This window comes from Euphorbia lathyris, chromosome 4 (assembly GCF_963576675.1).
Source record: "Euphorbia lathyris chromosome 4, ddEupLath1.1, whole genome shotgun sequence".
Lineage (NCBI taxonomy): Eukaryota > Viridiplantae > Streptophyta > Magnoliopsida > Malpighiales > Euphorbiaceae > Euphorbia > Euphorbia lathyris.
The window spans coordinates 28,145,217-28,166,119 of NC_088913.1; the positions used below are offsets into that span (position 1 = coordinate 28,145,217).

The following is a 20,903-nucleotide window of genomic DNA, read 5'->3' on the forward strand; positions in this document are numbered from 1 at the left end:
AGAGGGGTCAACTCCCATTCATCATAGAATGTAGGAGGCAGAGTAGTCAGCACTGGTGTAGCAGGACTGAGTTGCTTCTTATGAGAGTTAAGTGTGATGACAGTTGTAGGGTTGAAGTTTAAGAAACACCATATCCTCCACTTTAAATTCTATTTTTGACCTCTTCTTATCTGCCTAGTGTTTCATTCGATTTTGTGCCTTAGCTAAGCATTCTCGAAGAAGAGAACTCATTTTATCTCTGGCCTATAAGAGATCTTCAACTGGAGATGTAGTATTAGGGACTGGAAGCTCTGGAAAAATTCTATAGAGAGCCTAGAAGGGGCTCATTTTTATACGAACTGTAAATATATTACTCATAGTTCGGCGGTAGAAACCGCTCCCTCAACATCGCTTTCATCCAAAGACAATATTTAATCGGCTCCCTTCCCTCTTCTTCTCTCTTCTCTTACTTGATCCCACCAAACCGATGCTCCCCCTTCAATCGATAAGCTACCAATCGGACTTTCCTCTCATCTGAAATACTTGGATACTCAAAGAATCTCTCTACTTCGGACAACCAATCTAGGAACCCCTGGATATCCAACTGACCCCGAATGAAGGCAAATCGGTTTTCAGTTTGAAGGCATCACCCCGATCATAATTCCCAGCATATCTACCCCTATTATGCACATTATCAAGATATGGGTTTCCACAACAAAATCCACATGTCTAGTGCCAACTACTCCAACATTACCAATATTTTCCACATTCCTACCAAGTCTAGCATGCTCAACATCATCAAAGCCATCGGTATCATTAACCTCATTTTGAATTATAACGTAATTTAGTCTTCTTACCTCGGGAACTCTAGGCCCACTTGTTCTTGTATGGGTTGTGTTATGTTCCGTCTTGGTGATGGTGACCCTGGTGGTGTGGGTTGCCTTTGCGGTTGGAGTATGGGAATCTCCTCATACTTCGAGCTTGAAGCTTTCCATGGAGATTGTCATCTCCCTCATTTGTTCGTTGTGAGTCCAGTTTTGTTCCAACAGTATCTCTCTAAGGTCCCTTATGCTAGCTTGGACATCTTCAAAACTCTTGTCTATGGATTCCATTGATTCTTGCAGTAGTCTAGGTTGAGCCATCGCCAAAAAGAAATCTCGGGTAAGGATAACGATTTGGTTCTGATACCAACTGATACAGATTAATAACGACATGTGCTGATTTTGTTCTTAAATCAACAAAGAGTTTCTTTACTAGCTTGAACTAAAAGGAATAAATCCCAATAAGAAGGTATAAAACCTTGTTCTTCAAAGAGAATTTTGTACTTTTTATTAATGAAAAGATAGTTCATCCTTACAAAGATTGGAGTTTAAATACCTCCCCTAAAATAAAGACAAAAGACAAATAAGCCCTCATTAGTGTTACATCTCATAACTAATGAATTAGAGGTAAGGTGGGGTGGAAAGGATAAATGGCAAGGTAGTAAATAAGTCTTAATGGCAAAACAGTAATAACAAAATGGCAAAACAGTAATAAGAATGAAACAAGATTCTAGTAGATTTGTCTCCTTAGTAGCAATCCCACACCACGTGTGGTCTTTCTGACGCGTTGTGTGGCTTGAAGAAATTAGGCAGCTCGCACGGCCATACGCATAGTCTTCAATAATCTTCTCAAAAGGGTCGACGGCGCACAAGCACAATATTCATGAGACGGTGAAGAATAAAATCAAATGCAGTGAACATGGATCGAACACGTGACCTTCAGATCTTCAGTCTGACGCTCTCCCAACTAAGCTATCCCCGCTTCTTGCTAAAAAATGTACTTTTCTTATATATGATTAAATATAATTTGATAAGTGAAAACTATCTGCCTCAAAGCTGAGACAGGCAACAGACTAGTAGACTATAGATGCTTTTTTTAAACAAACAAATTTCACAAGATAAAAAAAAGACATGCTTTTTTTTTAAATTTTGGTTCAAATCCAATGAATTTGCAAACAAAAATAAGCAATTTTTGATTCAGTACATATACATATATACAAAGCCATAACTGTTAATGAAAGCCTTTTGCACTTATGAATAATAATTCAACATGAACGCTTGCATAATGTAAAATATTGAACTCATGAATCTTAATTCTTTTAAAAAGAAAAAAAAAAGTTGATTTCCTGGTAAAATTTGTGCAAAGATAATAGAAAATTGAACCCAAGACAAGAAAACAGAACTGGGTGAGTTGTTATAATCTGATATATATGCATTGAATGTGCAACCATATATACAAGAAACTTGTGGGGATAACATGGTTTAGTTTGCTCTTGTTCATATATGTTCTCCTATATACAACATATAGATATTGATATATCACCAGCTATACTTTAATCAAACACAAATCCCCACCTCTCTCTTTCAATTCCTTATCTCCTCACATGGCTTTGCTTCTCAATTAATGTAGCCCTACAACATTATATATATAATAGTCATTTGCTATTGCCTTTTCATTCCACACTCCTTACAACATTACCAATCTTTCTCTCTTCAATTCTCCTATTTCAAATCTATCACAAGATGATGAGCGCTAAAAAGCTTCTCAAATTAGCAAAAAAGTGGCAGAAATTGGCTGCTATTAGGCGAAAAAGACTTACTATGCCACCAACTGTTGTAACTACACATACAAGCAGCAGCTGCAGCACATCTACAAAGGCTGAAAAAGGTTGCTTTGTTGTGTATTCCGCGGATCAGAAGCGTTTTCTGCTTCCTTTGGAATATCTTAACAATGAAATCATCATACACCTATTCAATTTGGCCGAGGAAGAGTTTGGATTGCCAACCAATGCCCCTCTCACATTACCATGCCATTCGGAGCTTCTGGAATTTGCGATTGCTTTGATAAAAAAGAGAGTCACAAGAGATGTAGAAAGATCTTTGTTGACTTGTATAGGTAGTTGCAGTAGCACTTCATTGTCTTACCATAATGTAACTAGCAATCAATTGCCAATTTATAGCTTTTGAGGCTTATAGCACATGACTAGATTTGTATATACAACACATGGATATTACCAAATTACAGCTTTTGAAAGCTTATGATATACAGAGATATACATTGTGACTTAATTATTTTTCATGATCTTGCAATTGAAAAATTACTTCCATGATTCTTGAGATAGAAAGATGTATTGTGCTGATATAATTATGAAAACAAGTATATATTCAATCTACTCTTAATTTCTTTTCTGATTACTCAATATGCTATTTCTTTGCAACAAATCAATTTGAAACAGATTCCAATAATATGAATAAATTAATGTACTACATATTATATTATATGCATGTGTTTAGTGGTCCACAACAAGTAGAGCCACAAATAATATTACTTGTGTTGGCTTCATTCATCTATATATTTATATATTCTGATAACTAATTATGTCCAACAGCCTTGATCTCATATCCTCTTCTCACATGGGCTGCTTCCCTGTAGTATTTAATATTTAAGAGTTTGGAACCAACATGTATTTCTTTTGAACTTCAGGAGATTTATACAGAAATACAGACATCAGTTACAACTGACTTCCATAACTTCTCCTAAATCTATGCAATAACTAAATAACTTCTCCTGAATTCAAAATAATTAAATAAAACATTATCTCATAATAAATTAACTAAGGCATATTTCCAACAAACTCCTCCTTGCCTTAGTATTTACAAAACCTTCTGGCTGCTCAACAAAAATTTCTTCATGAAGATAGCCATTTAGAAACTTGACTACCCTTTATCAACTAGCCTCGCTTTGTGTTTGTTGATAGAACCATCAGCATTGAGTTTGGTTCTGAAAACCCATTTAACTCCAATTTTCTTTCTATTTTGAGGCATGTCAACTAGCTTCCAAGTGTCATTCTTCTCAATCATACGAAGCTCCTCTTTCATGGCTTCTATCCATTTGTCATCCTTCTCATCTTCTTTAAATTCTGAAGGCTTAAAAACAGCAACATTACTTCTTTCATAGATATCAGATAGAGATCTTGTGCCACGAACAGGAACATCATCAATATTTTCATCAATAATCTGCAAATTAGTTGGTGATTGCATTTCAAGTGACTCCTCCCAACTCCATTGTTTATCTTCCATGAACTTGACATCTGGGCTCACAATAATTTTCCCATTTTCTCTAGTGGGCAGCCTGTTTTGTAGAAAAACTGCAGTACTCGTTGCTTCTGTCCAAAGATTTTTTGGCAATTCCTTTTCATGAAGCATGCATCTATCCATCTTCATGACACTCTGATTCTTTCTCTCACTTACACCGTTCTGTTGTGGTGTGTAAGGTGTTGTAAGTTGATTGCTAACATGACTTGCTGGTATTGCTTGCTTATCCTCCATCAAATTCAAGGCAAAACTTTTGGCTTTCATCTTCACTTTAAACACATCTTTGCCCCTTGTATCCTTGATGAAGCACCACTTGTCTTCAAAAATAACTTTGAAGCCCTTTTCAACAAGTTGTCCAACACTAAGCAAGTTTTTATCAATGTCAGGCGCGTATAAAACATCAGTAATATGTTTTACACCTGCTAAGCTTTCAATGCCCACTGTTCCTTTTCCTTTCACTGAAATAAACTCACCATTTCCAATTTTGACTTTAGAAATGAGAGTTTTATCTATTTCTGTGAAAAGAGTTTGATCGTTGGTCATGTGATTTGTGCAACCACTATCTATCAACCACGCATCACTGGAGGTGTTGTTAATTGCAAAACACGTTGCCACAAAGAGTTGCTCTTCATCTTGTTCTTCTGTAACTTTTGCGGCTTCAGTTTGTTGTGATCTGCAAACCTTTTCCATGTGGCCCATATTACCACATTTCCTGCACTTGATGTCAGGCCGCCACCAGCATCTTTTTGCCATATGATTCATCTTCTTGCAATATGGGCAAGGTGTGCTCACATCATTTTTGTTATCACTGCTAAACTTGTTATTCTTCTTCTCCATGTAATTTTTGTCTGTGCTGCCTCCTGAACTTTCAGTTTTGGCCTTGAAAGCACCCTCTACCATTTCTTCTTTTCTCATCATTCTCCTTTGCTCTTGAGCCTGTAAAGCATTAACTAATTCTGCCAAAGATATGTTTGACAGATCTTTAGACTCCTCCAAAGAAGAAATTTTAGACTCATATTTTTCTGGCAAAGTAACAAGGATTTTTTGGACAATTCTCTCATCAGAGAACTCCTTACCAAGTAGCCTGACTTTGTTAACAATGCCCAGCATCTTGTCAGAATAGTCTTTAATTGTTTCTGACTTCCTCATCTTCAGCATCTCAAATTCTCTAATCAAATTGAGAACCTGCATGTTCTTGGTTCTTTCATTTCCCTGGTACTCCTTCTTGATGTAGTCCCATATATCTTTTGCTGATTCCAGACTCATGATTCTCGTAAATATGGTGTTGGAAACAAAAGAAAAAAGACAGGCTTTAGCTTTTGACTTCCTTGTCTTTCTCTCCTTATGATTCTTTATTTGTGCCATTGTTGGATTTTGTGGAAGCGGAGCAACTTCATAATCTTCTTCTACAGCCTCCCAAAGATCCAATGCATCAAGATACACCTTCATTTTAATAGCCCAAGCTTGATAATTCTGGCCATCAAAAACTGGTGCAGTAACATGATTAAAAGAGACTGCATCTCCTTCCATTCTCACAGATCCCTCAAGATAATTTGCTCTGATACCAATTTGTAGTATTTAATATTTAAGAGTTTGGAACCAACATGTATTTCTTTTGAACTTCAGGAAATTTATACAGAAATACAGACATCAGTTACAACTGACTTCCATAACTTCTCCTAAATCTATGCAATAACTAAATAACTTCTCCTGAATTCAAAATAATTAAATAAAACATTATCTCATAATAAATTAACTAAGGCATATTTCCAACATTCCCTAATAACAAAATGCAACCCTTCACTGTTTGATCTGCATCAATAGGTCCATCCCCCAAACTGACGTTACGAGAACTAACACAACCCCTACACACAGCTAGCAGCATCCATTACTGCATATCCATACAAGACCCGAGTAGGCCGGTAGGTCCTACAAGGTACCCTCCTTGTCAGGCGTGTACACCTTAAGAGCCAGTGAGGAAAGGGTTACCGCTTATATCTCTTGAGGTTTTTGAACTTTTCCTGCAGGCCTTGTGGCAGAAGTTGGTTGCGGTAAGGCATAAAGTAACTTTAGGCCTACAGGCACTTTACAGCTCGATAAAAAAAAGCTTTCTTCTTCCTTTGCAATATCTTAACAATGAATTTAACATGGAAGAAGATTAGTTTCGATTGCCAGGCAGTGACCCTCTTACACTTCCATGTAACTCGGACCTTATGCAATATGCAATTGGTATGATCAAACAACAAGTTACTAGAGACGTAGTGTAGAAAGAGCATTAATTCTTGTTTGCCTTTCCATCTTGAACATTAAATGGCAAGCCATCAATTAACAATTTAGCATTTAAACAACTATAATTAAATTTAAGAACATTCAAATGTAAATTCAATTGTGGGTCTCTCTAACTTTGTTTATTCTCTTTTATTCTAGTTCTGCTTCTATTTGGTCTATAAGCCCATACTAACAAAAGGATAACAGATGCAAAGTGAATATATACACGACATGAAATTATGCCTTAACCATGTGTTTTGTCTTCTATAATTTCCTGGAAATTCATAAATAACTTCTTATCTAAACTTTGTTTCATGTAGGATCCAGCTTTAAATAATGTCTCCTTCATCTTAAACAAAAGTTGAACAACTCTGCCAGCTTTGATTGGTATAGAATGCTTCTTCACTAAATCCTATTTATTCTGCTTTCAAACATAACAAAGCATCACCACCTCCCTTATCTACATTTCACATGCTTTTGCTTCCCATTTAGCCCTACCTGGTTGCAGCTCCACTGTCAATATATACCAACCATCGCAACATTATAACTCACTTCAACAATCTCAATCTTCCTTTTCTCCTCAAACAGTTTCACTTTAGACTCCAAAATAACAAGATGATCAGTACCAAGAAGCTCATCAAATTGGCAAGAAAATGGCACAAGTTGGTTGTAATCAAGAGGAAAAGAATCGAATCGCCACATACAAATGGAACTATAAATACAAGCACCTGCAGCACATCTGGGAAAGCTGAGAAGGATCGTTTTGTAGCTATTAACTGTAGTACCCTTAACTTATTTATTACATATTAATTTTAGTAACCCTACTAATTAAAACATATTAAATATTTTTTTCATAACAACTGAATAAATAACTAATTATTAAACTTGGAATCAAACCTAACAATTTCCCTCTTGATTCAAAGTTCTAAAAGAAAAATAAAAAGATTTGCATGGAACACTATCTCTCCATACTGAATAGTTGTTGATGGACTTTCTCACCAACATTTTGGTGCACTATCTCACCAAAATCAATTATGGAGCACCATTTCTCCATAATTAATAGGTGTTGATACACTCGGTCACCAACTTTTGATGTACTATCTCATCAAAACCAAATTTGTTGATGCACTTTGTCATCACCTTTTGGTGCATTCTCTCACCAAAATCAATATTTGTTGATGCACTATGTCACCAACATTTGATTTTTCTTCTTCTTTAAATTTTTCTGTCAAATTTACTTGTTCTTTCTGTATCCTGCAATCTTTTTGTAAATGGCCAAATCTTTTACAGTTGAAACATTTGTCTTGTCTCTTGTACCAACAATCTTTTTCTTCATGACCATGCTTTTTGCAATGATCACACTGAGGAATTTTTCTTTTTCATCATTCTTCTCTTCTTCATCCTCGTAAACGCTGATTCGATTTAGTGATGTATTGTTTGCCAGAGGTAGTATCTCCTTCTCAGATTCAACTCACTGCCACAAACTTAAGCCTATCATATGAGCTTTATTGAAAGCCATGATTGCATTTCTCTCAAAACTCAGACCCTATAAGATCTTTGATGCTCTGATACCAATTGTTGGGTTTTTTCAAGTAGAAACAAAGAAATAAAATAAATAGCGGAATACATATTCACTTTAATTGTAATTTTATTCACTTTGGTTATGTTTAAACCATAAACAACAAGCCTATATACAGGTCAATAAAGAAACAGACAAAGTAACTACTAGCCTATTTAGTAGCTATTAACTATATAGTAATCTTTAACTTATTTATTAAATATTAATTTTAGTAACTTTACTAATTAAAACAGGGTTAGGCTATGCTTACTTAACTTTTACAAAATAAGCTCATCCAATGGTAGAAAAAACAAAATAAAGCTTACTTTGTCAAAAAACAAAGTAAAACTTATTTTATCAAAAACAAAGTAAACATAGAAGGTGTTCAAATATTAAACTTAATTTTTAATTCATAAAAAAAAGAAAAAAAAAGAAAAAGGACAATGCATAAATAATTGTAAGCTTTTATTATCCATAAATAATGGTAAGTATGGGCAGTCAAGTGCATGGGTATGTGTATGGATAGTCAACAATGTATGGGTATTAAAAAAATGTATGTGTATGGGTAGTCAACTTGTGACTCTATAAAAATGAGTATTGTAATGTATTTGTGAATGGTTTTTCGAGTGATATAATTTGGTGAATTGTTTTTGTGCTTGTGTTAGCATAAATTTCAATTTGACCCTTGATAAAATTATAATTTTAGTCCCTTTTTTTTCAACAAAGTGGTATCAGAGCCATATTACGAGAGTCAGTCTTCCGCCAAATAGACCCTATAAAAAATGTCAGACGGTCTCAAACTTCCTTATCAATACCCTCAGCTCACCAAAACCAATTATTCAAGTTGGTGTATTCGAATGAAGGCGTTACTCGGATGTCAAGATGTCTGGGATATTGTCGAAAAAGGCTACGTAGTCGCAGGTAACGAGGCAGCGTTGACACAAGCAGAAAAAGATACTCTGCAGAAAAATCGCAAAAGCGATCAAAAGGCGCTTACTCTCATCCATCAAGGTTTGGATGAATTAATGTTCGAGAAAGTAGCCGAAGCTACTGTAAGTGTTGTATGCCCTAGGCCATTCCTTTTGTATATTTTACAGTGTAAATTTTGTATCCAAATGGCAGTTAATAAAATATGTATTCATGTGTAATTATTTGTATTGTTTAATTACTTAATGAATATACATATTAGTCCAAAGATTATTTACAAAGAGATAATATTATTAAGAGTTAATAATAATGAGATATATTTCTTTGGTAAAATAATAATCTTAAATGTTCATAATCGGTGGATAATGAATTGGACACTCATCTATCCTTAGATTATCACCTCTGTTTATTTTCTTGATTAGTATGAGATATTAATCAGAAACAGAAAATCTCATTCTGTTTGATATGTTGATATCAGAATAAATATGTGGACATTCAAAGAGGTGAATGGTTCGAACTGTGACGTTAGATAATAATTGCACAAAGGTTTACTCCTAGTCAACATAATTATTATCTAGGTCATAATAGTGCATATAGTCTTTTGACTTGAGGAAACTTAGTTGTTCTTGCGCAGACAATTATAGTTTGTTCCTGCTTTGTACTGGGATCTTAATTCTGGTAATCCGGCAGTGAATCGCTATAGTTAGTTGTGTAGTGTAACAAGAGTTTGCTAATAGAGGATTCATTACTCTAAGTAAATAGAGATAAATCCTAAGATAGTGATTGATTAGTTTTTTGATGGAATGAGTTCCTGGCCAGGACAATAGGACACATCTAATGAGATAAGTATCAAGGAATGGTTCCTTGATGAGAGTCTTATTTTATCAAAGACTTAATCAATATTTCTTAGTATCTTGAGGATTAGAATTTGACACTTTGTGACTCTAGTTAAGATCGGGATTTTTAATGAAAGGACTTTAGTGCATGGAAATTATTATCGATGGTTCATAATTAGTTTAATTATAAGTTCATTCTTTAATTGGGACGTCATAATGCAGTGTGTTAGCTGGAGATCATGACCTTTAGAGGACTATAAGTAAATATAAGTTAAGCTTATATAGGATACACTTATAGTACAAGGAATTGGATTCCTGACATACTTACTCAGAGTTAGTATTATGCCTCTAATGCCAAATAAAGATCAACCTAGAAAGTCACACACTTATAAGTTGTCTGTATCAAGCTTTAGTTAAATTGATTAATTAAAAGTGTTTTAATTAATTAATTGACACAATTGAATATGTCAATGAGATTGACAAAACATTCTAACACTGTTTGATATTCAATTGAAATGAGGAAATTATAAATAATTATTCTTGCTCAATTTAAATTGATAACCTTTTCAAAATACAATTGTCAAGTGTTGACTGTTAGTATTGAGAGGTGTCTATTTCGTTAAAGGATATAATGGTAATTAATTAAGTTGTTAATTAATTATTATTATATATATATATATAAATTATTAATAATAATAATATAATTTATTATATAAATATAATATAATTTAATATTATTATATTTAATATTTTATTATCATTATTATTATTATTATTATTATTATTATTATTATTATTATTATTATTATTATTATTATAATATGTATGAAGTAGGACACTACGTGTCCTACTACACCATCATTCTTATCTTATGATAAGAATGATATATATATCATATATCAAGTTATATAACTTGATAATTTTTTAAAGAAATAGACATACGGTTTTTCGGTTCAGAAAATCGGATCCAGAATCAGTTTTCGATTTTAAGCAAGATTAATCAATTTCTTCGAGGTTTAATCTAATCGACTTAGTGGATTGACTAGAGGCTTCACCACTAGAGAAGCTTTAATACCCGATTGGAATCTACAAGAGGTATTTTTTCAATCTCGTAGTATAAATATCAATTTGATTATTGAAGAACTTAATGATCTTGGTTAAGGATATGATGTCAGACATTGGATGTTTGACTGTTTATCAGAGTGATTGGATCACACTGATTGTTTGTTTAGGGAAATTATTTGAAATTCATCTCCTAAATACCAACATGTTTCCGCTTCAAATCCTTCAGCTACCACCGCCAAACAAGCCTGGGAAATTTTACGAGTTTCTCTTCAAGGGGAGGAGAAAGTTAAAAAAGTTCGTTTGCAGATGCTGAGAGGAGAATTTGAGATGATGAGGATGAAAGAGACGGAGGCCATTAGTGATTACTCATCCCGAGTAAAATCTGTCGTAAATCAGATGCGGCAGTATGGAGAAAAAATTGAAGAGTCCAGAATTGTTGAAAAAATTCTACGATCACTACTACCAAAATTTGATTATGTAGTGGTGGCTATGGAGGAGTCTAGAGACATCAGTGAAATGTCAGTTGACGAAGTTGTAGGGTCACTACAAGCACGAGAGGAGCGGTTTGAGAAACGAAGAGAAGATTCCGCAGAACAAGTCTTAGCAACAAAGGATGTGTTTAAATATGGCGAAAGTAGTCAGTCCGGCAGAGGATGCGAAAGAGGTCGAGGAGGAAATGGTAGAGGACGAGGATGTGGCAGAAGTCAAGGCAGAAATGAAAACGACAATAACAATAATGACAGAAGCACTCAATTCACCAGAGGCAGAGGAAGAGGCCGAGAACGCGGTCAAGAAAGAGGAAACTTGAGGCCGAATGAAGGACGTGACAAGTCCAATATTCAGTGTTATAATTGCTCCAAGTATGGTCACTACGCGGTAGAATGTTGGAGTCCGCCTAAGGAGGTAGAGGAGACTGCCAATAATATTCAAGATGAGAAAGTAACTGGCACTGTATTACTTACCTACGAAGGTGAAGAAAGTCGCGAAAATAATATATGGTATCTTGACAATGCGGCAAGTAACCATATGTGTGGTGACAAGAAGATGTTCATGGAGCTCTATGAATCCGTTCGCGGTAATGTTGTATTTGGAGATTCCTCCAAGGTTCCTATTACAGGCAAAGGACCAATTCTTATTCGGCTAAAAAACGGCGCTCACCAGTTTATTGATAATGTTTATTATGTTCCTAGCATGAAAAGCAATATTTTGAGTTTGGGACAGTTACTGGAGAAAAATTATGAAGTTCATATGGCAGATCGGAAACTACTCCTATTGAATGAGAAAAAGGAGTTGATTGCACGAGTACCCATGGCGAAAAACAGAATGTTCACAATTAACATTCAGACGGACGTGGCCAAATGTTTGAAAGCTTGTATGAAAAGTCCCCCCTGGCTTTGGCATTTACGATACAGACATCTCAATTTTGGAGGACTGAAGCAGTTGGGATAGAAGCAGATGGTAAACGGATTGCCTCATATTGACCAGCCTCATCAACTGTGTCAAGGATGTCTTGTTGGAAAACAATTCAGAACCAGTTTTCCAAAGGAGTCCATGTCAAGAGCAAAGGCGCCACTTGAGCTAGTTCACACAGACGTGTGTGGACCGATCACTCCACAGTCTCTGGGTAAAAATAAATATTTTCTACTTTTCATTGATGATTATAGTAGAAAAACTTGGGTGTATTTCTTGAAGGAAAAAACAGAAGTTTTTGAGACATTTAAAAAATTCAAAGTCCAAGTGGAGAAAGAAAGTGGTCATTTTATTAAAGCACTCAGATCATACAGAGGCGGTGAATACACGTCCATCTCTTTCAAGCAATTTTGTGAAGATCATGGAATCCATCATTTTCTTTCAGTCCCGAGATCACCTCAGCAAAATGGCGTAGTAGAAAGAAAGAACAGAACTGTGCTCAACATGGTGAGGAGCATGTTAAAAAGCAAAAATTTACCGAAGGAGTTATGGGCCGAAGCAGTAGACTATGCTGTCTACCTGTTGAACAGATCGCCAACTGTCAGTGTTTGGGATCAAACTCCACAAGAAGCATGGAGTGGAATAAAACCCAGTATTTCTCATTTGCGTGTTTTTGGCAGTGTTGCTCATGTCCATGTATCGGATGAAGAACGCAAGAAGCTAGATGATAAAAGCAAGAAATATTTTTTATGGGTTATTCAGAACATTCCAAAGGGTACAAAATGTTCGATCCTCAAACTCAGAAATCGTCATCAGTAGAGATGTCACTATTGATGAAGAAGCAGTTTGGGACTGGACAGGTGAAAAAGAAAACAGCTACAGTTTTTATCCTTTCATGGATGAAGACAATGATCAGGAAGAACCAACCACATTCGCAGCCATAACACCAGCAACCAGTTCGAAATCAGCAAGCTCATCCAGTTCGAGTTCGTCCTCGAGTAATGAAGACAGTTCAGATGAACATCCGCCTGGAAAGCTAAAAAATTCATACCTATTAAAGATCTCTATGATGTAACAAGAAATCTCGATGATGAATTAACTCTTTATTGTCATTTTGTTAATGATGAACCAACAGATCCAGAAGAAGCAATGAAAGATGAAAAATGGAGAAAAGCCATGGAAGAGGAGATTCATTCGATCGAGAAAAATAAAACATGGGAGCTGACGTCACTTCCGTCCGGTCAAAAATCCATTGGAGTTAAATGGGTGTTCAAAGCAAAGAAAGATGCAAATGGTGAAATTGTCCGACATAAAGCAAGATTGGTGGCGAAAGGGTTCAGTCAACGACCCGGAATTGACTATAATGGAGTTTTTGCCCCTGTTGCCAGAATGGAGAGTATCAGACTGGTAATTTCTGTAGCTGCTCAACACGGGTGGAGAATCCATCAAATGGACGTGAAATCCGCACTTCTCAACGGATATCTGGAAGAGGAAATTTATATCCAGCAACCACCTGAGTATGTTGTGAAAGGTCAAGAAAATAAAGTGCTAAAACTGAAAAAGGCACTTTATGGTCTTAAGCAAGCACCACGAGCCTAGAACAGTCGCATTGACAAATATTTTCAAGAAAATGGTTTTGTCAAATGCCCACATGAATATGCTCTGTATGCAAAAGTGAAAAATGGAGATATGTTACTTGTTTGTTTGTATGTGGATGATCTCATTTTTACAGGGAACAATCCTAAGATTTTTGAAGAGTTCAAGAAGACAATGGCTCATGAGTTCGAGATGACTGACATTGCTCTAATGTCATATTATCTTGGCATTAAAGTAAAGCAGAATGACGATGGAATTTTTATTTCTCAAAGTGGTTTTGCAAAGGGGATCTTAAAAAAGTTCAAGATGGAAAATTGTAATTCCGTCAGCACGCCAGTCGAATGTGGAATCAAGTTGACAAAAGATGAAGGTGGAGACAGAGTCAACCCGACATTATTCCGAAGTTTGGTCGAAAGTCTCAGATACTTGACATGTACGAGACCAGATATTCTCTATGCAGTCGGCTTAGTAAGTCGATACATGGAAGCCCCAACGGTGTCACATTGGAATGCAGCAAAAAGAATTCTCCGTTATGTGAAAGGTACAACTAATTTGGGATTACATTATTTAAAAACTGACGATTTCAAATTAGTTGGATATTGTGATAGTGATTGGACCGGTGACAAAGATGACCGAAAAAGTACAACTGGTTTTGTATTTTTTCTGGGTGATACTGCATTTACATGGAGTTCGAAGAAGCAGGCAATTGTGACGCTATCAACTTGTGAAACTGAATATGTTGCTGCAACCGCTTGTGTCTGTCATGCAATTTGGCTCCGAAAATTGCTAAAAGAATTTCAAATGAGTCAAAATGATCCAACAGAGATTTTTGTCGATAACAAGTCTGCATTGGCATTAGCTAAAAATCCAGTGTTCCATGACCGAAGTAAACACATTGATACGAGATATCATTTTATTCGTGAGTATATTGAGCAAAAGGAGGTGACACTGAAGTACGTGAAGACACAAGATCAGATTGCAGATATTTTTACGAAACCGTTAAAGAACGATGTGTTCAGTCAACTGAGAGCTCAATTGGGAGTCACGAAGAATTAAGTTTAAGGGGGCATGTTCAAATATTAAACTTAATTTTTAATTCATAAAAAAAAAGAAAAAAAAAAGAAAAAGGACAATGCATAAATAATTGTAAGCTTTTATTATGCATGAATAATGGTAAGTATGGGTAGTCAAGTGCATGGGTATGTGTATGGATAGTCAACAATGTATGGGTATTAAAAAAATGTATGTGTATGGGTAGTCAACTTGTGACTCTATAAAAATGAGTCTTGTAATGTATTTGTGAATGGTTTTTCGAGTGATATAATTTGGTGAATTGTTTTTGTGCTTGTGTTAGCATAAATTTCAATTTGACCCTTGACAAAATTATAATTTTACACCCTTTTTTCTCAACAGAAGGCACCATTAAAACATATTAAATATTTTTTTTCGTAACAACTGAATCAAATAACTAATTATTAAACTTTGAATCAAATCTAACACACCAACCTAAGGCTGACTTCAGGCCGTAAAGTAGCTATTCACTCATGCTCATAATCAAACTTAATGAAAAATAAAGAGAAGATTTAGAAAAAATAATACAAATAAAAGTCCTTGGATCCAAAAGTATTCTGAGTAATATCTGTAAAATTTTGATTCTCATTACCTATCTGAGGTCCTCTAATCTCTGGATTTGTTCTCTGTTTGTTATTCTCTCTAAATCTTCACGATTATGGTTTCCTCGTTAATTTCCATTCCGATTCTTGCTAGATTCTCCAATCACCAGCCCAATGTACGACATAGCAAAATTGATTTGAGAAATAAGATCGCAACAAGAATTTGATACTAAGAATTGAATGAACAACAGAAAAAATAGAAGAAAAGCAAAGTGAATGAAGAAATTTAGGAAAAGAAAAGCACTGATACACTAACGGATAGAGAGGAAGAAGAAAATAAAAATTGCATTCAATTGATAATCATTACAAGAGAGAGAAGGAACTTATAATACAAAACAATCCTAACGGTAACATTTGTTACCTTATACATTTACTATACTAACCTTACATTATTTAAAATAACTAACTCTAATATTCTACAATGTCTGAAATGAACAGACACCAAATTAATTTCAATACTTGTAAGTTCTGTAGATTGGTGATTGATTCTGGAAGTTTCTTGTAGTCAAGATATCTTAGATGCTGCAATTTATAAATGGAGCTTAGCAGATTATTAATTGTCAAGTTAGATATCAATTTAACACCCTCAAACATCTCAAATTACAAAATACGACATCAAGTTCTTCCTTTTCGATGTAGGACGACTCATCTCTGCAACCTTTCTATGTCTTGTAGTTATCACGATCTTATTAATTGTCAAATTAGATATCAATTTAACAATCTCAAACATCTCAAATCACAAAACATGATATCAAGTTCTTCCTTTTGGATGTAGGACGACTCATCTCTGCAACCTTTCTATCTCGTGTAGTTATCACGATCTTACTAATTGTCAAGTTAGATATCAATTTAGCACTCTCAAACATCTCAAATTACAAAACATGACATCAAGTTCTTCGTTTGATATAGAACGACTCATCTCTACAATCTTTCTATGTCGTGTAGTTATCACGATCTTACTAATTATCAAGTTAGATATCAATTTAGTACTCTCAAACATCTCAAATTACAAAACTTGACATCAAGTTCTTCATTTGATGTAAGACTACTCATCTCTGAAACCTTTCTATGTACTGTAGTTATTACGACCTTATTTCCTCTTGCACAACCATCTAAGAAGCCTTTTAAACTGAACCAATCATTCAAATCCTCATTCCACACATCATCCAGTTCAAGCATGCAAATTCTCACGTTAATCTTTTCACGGCAACAATTTTTTAAGGATCTGAGACCGTAACTGCACGTCACAATCATTATACACACAAACCCACCACATCTTCAACTCAAAATGGTTTTTCTGGAGATAAGAAGGTTTGATGTCATCGTCGTTTGTAGCTCCGTCAGATTAGGGTATAATTGCAAGTTTATGGAAATTTCAGGGATAGTTTTGTGGGTTTATTTGATTTAAGGGTAAATCTGTTTTTCCGATAAAATACAAGAACAAATATGTGTATTAACCCCTTAAAAAATGACAAAATGAGGGTAAAAAAGATATAAATAAAATTGTGTGATTCCAAATCTTTTAAGAATATAACTGAGTCTGCCCAAATACATTACACATTTTTTATCATTAACCTTGAATAACCAAACAAATTGAAATAAATTATGATTGATCAAAGCAATTACAGACTTTATCAAGAAGGTGTTCATCTCCAATATCATAACCAATTCATCAAATACGAATTTGCAGCTTCTAAAGAGTTGTTATATATGTATATATATATATAAAAAAAAAAGACAGTCCAGTGCACTACGCGTCCCTACTAAGCGAGGGTTCAAAGAGGAGTCCTACCACAAAGGTGTATCGGGAGCAAGTCTTCCCCTGCCAATTTTTTTTTTGGCTTAAATCTTACCGTTATATATGTATATATAATTCTGAAAAAAGAAGAATAAAATGTTTCTCTTGTAAGATGATGAAAATGGGAGTATTATATTCCCTTGCTTCTTCCCTTGCAAATATAAAGTCATAACCTATGTTGCCCGGACACGGATACGGATATGGTATCCGACACGGATACGGATATGGAAAACGACATTTCTATAAAACACAGGACACGGATACGTGGGGGACACATGTAAATATTAAAATATTGGGGCACATTTATAAATATTAAAAATATATTTTTATTACTCTTTCCATCATCTCACCTCCACCATTTTCACTTATCTTCAATCCTCCCATCAACACTTTGACTACCGTCTCATCACTTCCGGTTACCTCTCCGACACTATCCACCACCACATCCGCCGCCAGAATCTGCCTCCCCCACTTCTTCACTACCTTCTCTGAACCATATACCTTACTATATGCATCCCAAAAAGATGCCCTCAAATACCCTTTCTCTATTCCTCTCATCCTTTTCATAACTTCTTCTACTCTATGAACTGCTCTACCAATGTCTACTAATCCCATTGAAGTTGAACGGCAGTTTTTTCACATTTGAAGAATCGCTTGTTTTTTTTTTCTGGGACACGCGTATCCTTCACTGATATGCGTGTCCAACTTTCCGATATTACGGAAACGATCCCAACACCGTGTCCCAGTCGTTTCCGGCAGTTTCCGTATCAGATACGTATCCGACACGCGATACGTGGGGTCTATGGTGTGTCCTTGCTTCAGAGGTCATAACCTTTGCCTTACACACCATCTCAATATTAGCATTCAGCATTCCAAAAGTCTACCACCTGAAATTTCCTCCTTCAATTGTCCTCTCAAGAACATTTCCATTTCATTCAGTTGTAGAAAAGCAAGATGCTCAGTGCCAAGAAGCTCCTCAAATTAGCCAGGAAATGGCAGAAGCTCGCTGTAATCAATTGAAAAAGAATCACATTGCCACGAACCAATACAGTTGCAGAAACCAGCAGCATGTAGCACATCAACAAAAGCAGACAAGGGTCATTTTGTAGTGTACTCTGTGGATAAAAAAACACTTCGTGCTTCCTTTGCAATATCTTAACTAGGAATGGCAATGGTTACTCTACCACGGGTACCTGACACTATCCGATCCTAATAGGACTACTAAGACAGGCATGTGATCAAAAGCATTACCCGTTAGGGTAATGGACGGGTATGAGAATACCCCAGGGTACCCGTCATAACTCTTTAATATATTAAAAAATATTATTGTTCTTTAGAGGTAAGATATGAGATTTGAATCCCTACCTTTTGTTCTTCAACCATTGAGTGATACACTAAATTACTTTATTAAGATTCAATTTGTTCAATTTTTTGATACATTTATTAAATTTATACTTTGTTAAATTTCTAATATCTTTTGTTTTATTTATTGATTTCTAACGGGTAAGGGTATTTGGAAGTACCCGCGAATTAAATGAGACGGGTATGAGATGCAAAAAGTATACCCGTTAGGATAATGTAACGGATATAGGTAATTAAAAAATAAATGGATAAAGGTTTGTGATTGGCACTACCTGCGGATACCCTACCTGTTACCATCCCTAATCTTAACAATGAAACGATGAGAGAGTTATTCTACATTGAAGAAGAAGAGTTCGGATTGTGTAGTGACTGACCTTTAATATTACCATGTGAAGCAGAGCTTATGGAATATCCAAAGATGGAATATGCAATTGCTTTGATAAAACAAAAGGTTAATAGGTAGCTGCGCAGTGCTCATCTTTCCATCTCCAACATCAATCAATACTCCAGCAATTACCAATTTGTAGCTTCTGAATAGTAATACAAAAATATACAATTGTACATTCTTGATTTAAATTTAGGCAATTTTTGAATAAAGTTCATGGCAATGTCATGCCAAGCACCTTGAGGTATAGGAAGTGGCTGTAAGAGATCAGGATAGGCTACATTGTCAGCTTTGCACCTTTGACAAATTCTTCGACTGGGAGGCTTATGGCACGAGGTGATTTGGATAGAACACTAATACCTAATGTAGAATACTTGAAGAGTTGTGGGATTTGTTCCTTTCAGATTGCTAGTTTCCTTTATTTCTCTTCAATGACTTTTTTGACCAGTCTAGAGAAGTTAAAGGATATTGTTAAAAGAGGTGGATCGAACACGTGACCTTCAGATCTTCAGTCTGACGCTCTCCCAACTGAATATAATCAGGTAACATAGTACACTATACATGCTTTTTTCTCACAAGGAAAAAAAATACAACCTTTTGATAAATTTGGTTCAAATCCAATGAATTTATAAACAAAAATAAGCAATTTTTGATTTAGTACATATACATATCGATTCCTAAAGCCATAACTCTTAATGAGGCCTTTTGCATTTGTGAATAATAATTCAAAATGAACGCTTGTATAATGTAAATAATCAGTCTGATAATTAAAAACTAAAATGAAGAATTAATATTGGGAAAACAACAAAATATACTATTCATAAAAGATATGGAGAAAGAAAATAAGGATGAGACCAAGTTGGTGGAAGTAAAGAGGTGTTGATGGAGGGACAAATATATAGAGTTTCTGGCCTGTATAAAATTAAATTTCTTAGATTTCACAAATAAAATAAAATAAAAATATTGAACTCATGAACCTTAATTCTTTTGAAAAAACGAAAACAACAAGTTGATTTCCTGGTAAGATTTGTGCAAAGATAATAGAAAATGTATCCCAAGACAAGAAAACATAATTGGGTCAGTTGTTATATTCTGATATGTCAGCTATTAATATGAAGTGGACCTTTAACTATCAACTTGAGCTTTTAGCTAAAACGGTTCCATGACATGGTATCAGAGCCAGTGTGACCAAGTGGTCCAGGGTTCGATTCTTGGCAGCCCTATTTGTTGAGTTATGAGTTATTTACCAAGTCCAAAAGAGGATTTTGGGCTCGAAACTCGGCTCAAACTCGTTGAGCAAGCCAAAGCTTGGCTCCGCTCCCTATATATATGCATTGAATGTGCAACCATATTTACTTTCTTGTGGGGGATAACATGGTTTGGTTTTGATATATGCATTGAATGTGCAACCATATTTACTTTCTTGTGGGGGATAACATGGTTTGGTTTTGGTATGTGTGTGAATAGTTCTGCTATATACAATATATGTCCATATATGTTCTGCTATATTCAATATATGTAGCTACCTTCATCAGACACAAATGCCCACCTCTCTTCCAACCACTCATCTTGCACATGGCTTTGCTTCCCAATTAATGTAGCCCTACAACTTTATATATAGTCATTTGCTATTGCCTTTTCATTCCACACTCCTTACAGCATTACCATTTACTACTACTACTACTCCAATCTTTCTCTCTTCAATTCTCCTATTTCAAATCTCTCACAAGATGATGAGCGCTAAAAAGCTTCTCAAATTAGCAAAAAAGTGGCAGAAATTGGCTGCTATTAGGCGAAAAAGACTTACTATGCCACCAACTGTTGAAACTACACATACAAGCAGCAGCTGCAGCACATCTACAAAGACTGAAAAAGGTTGCTTTGTTGTGTACTCCGCGGATCAGAAGCGC

General features: G+C 35.2%; 1 non-coding gene across 1 annotated transcript; it reads right to left on the reverse strand.

Annotated features, from left to right (window-relative positions):
* Positions 1–1,709: 1,709 nt before the first annotated feature.
* On the reverse strand, positions 1,710–1,782 carry TRNAF-GAA (transfer RNA phenylalanine (anticodon GAA)). The gene has a single exon. It is a non-coding gene; the product is annotated as a tRNA-Phe (tRNA).
* Positions 1,783–20,903: the final 19,121 nt, after the last annotated feature.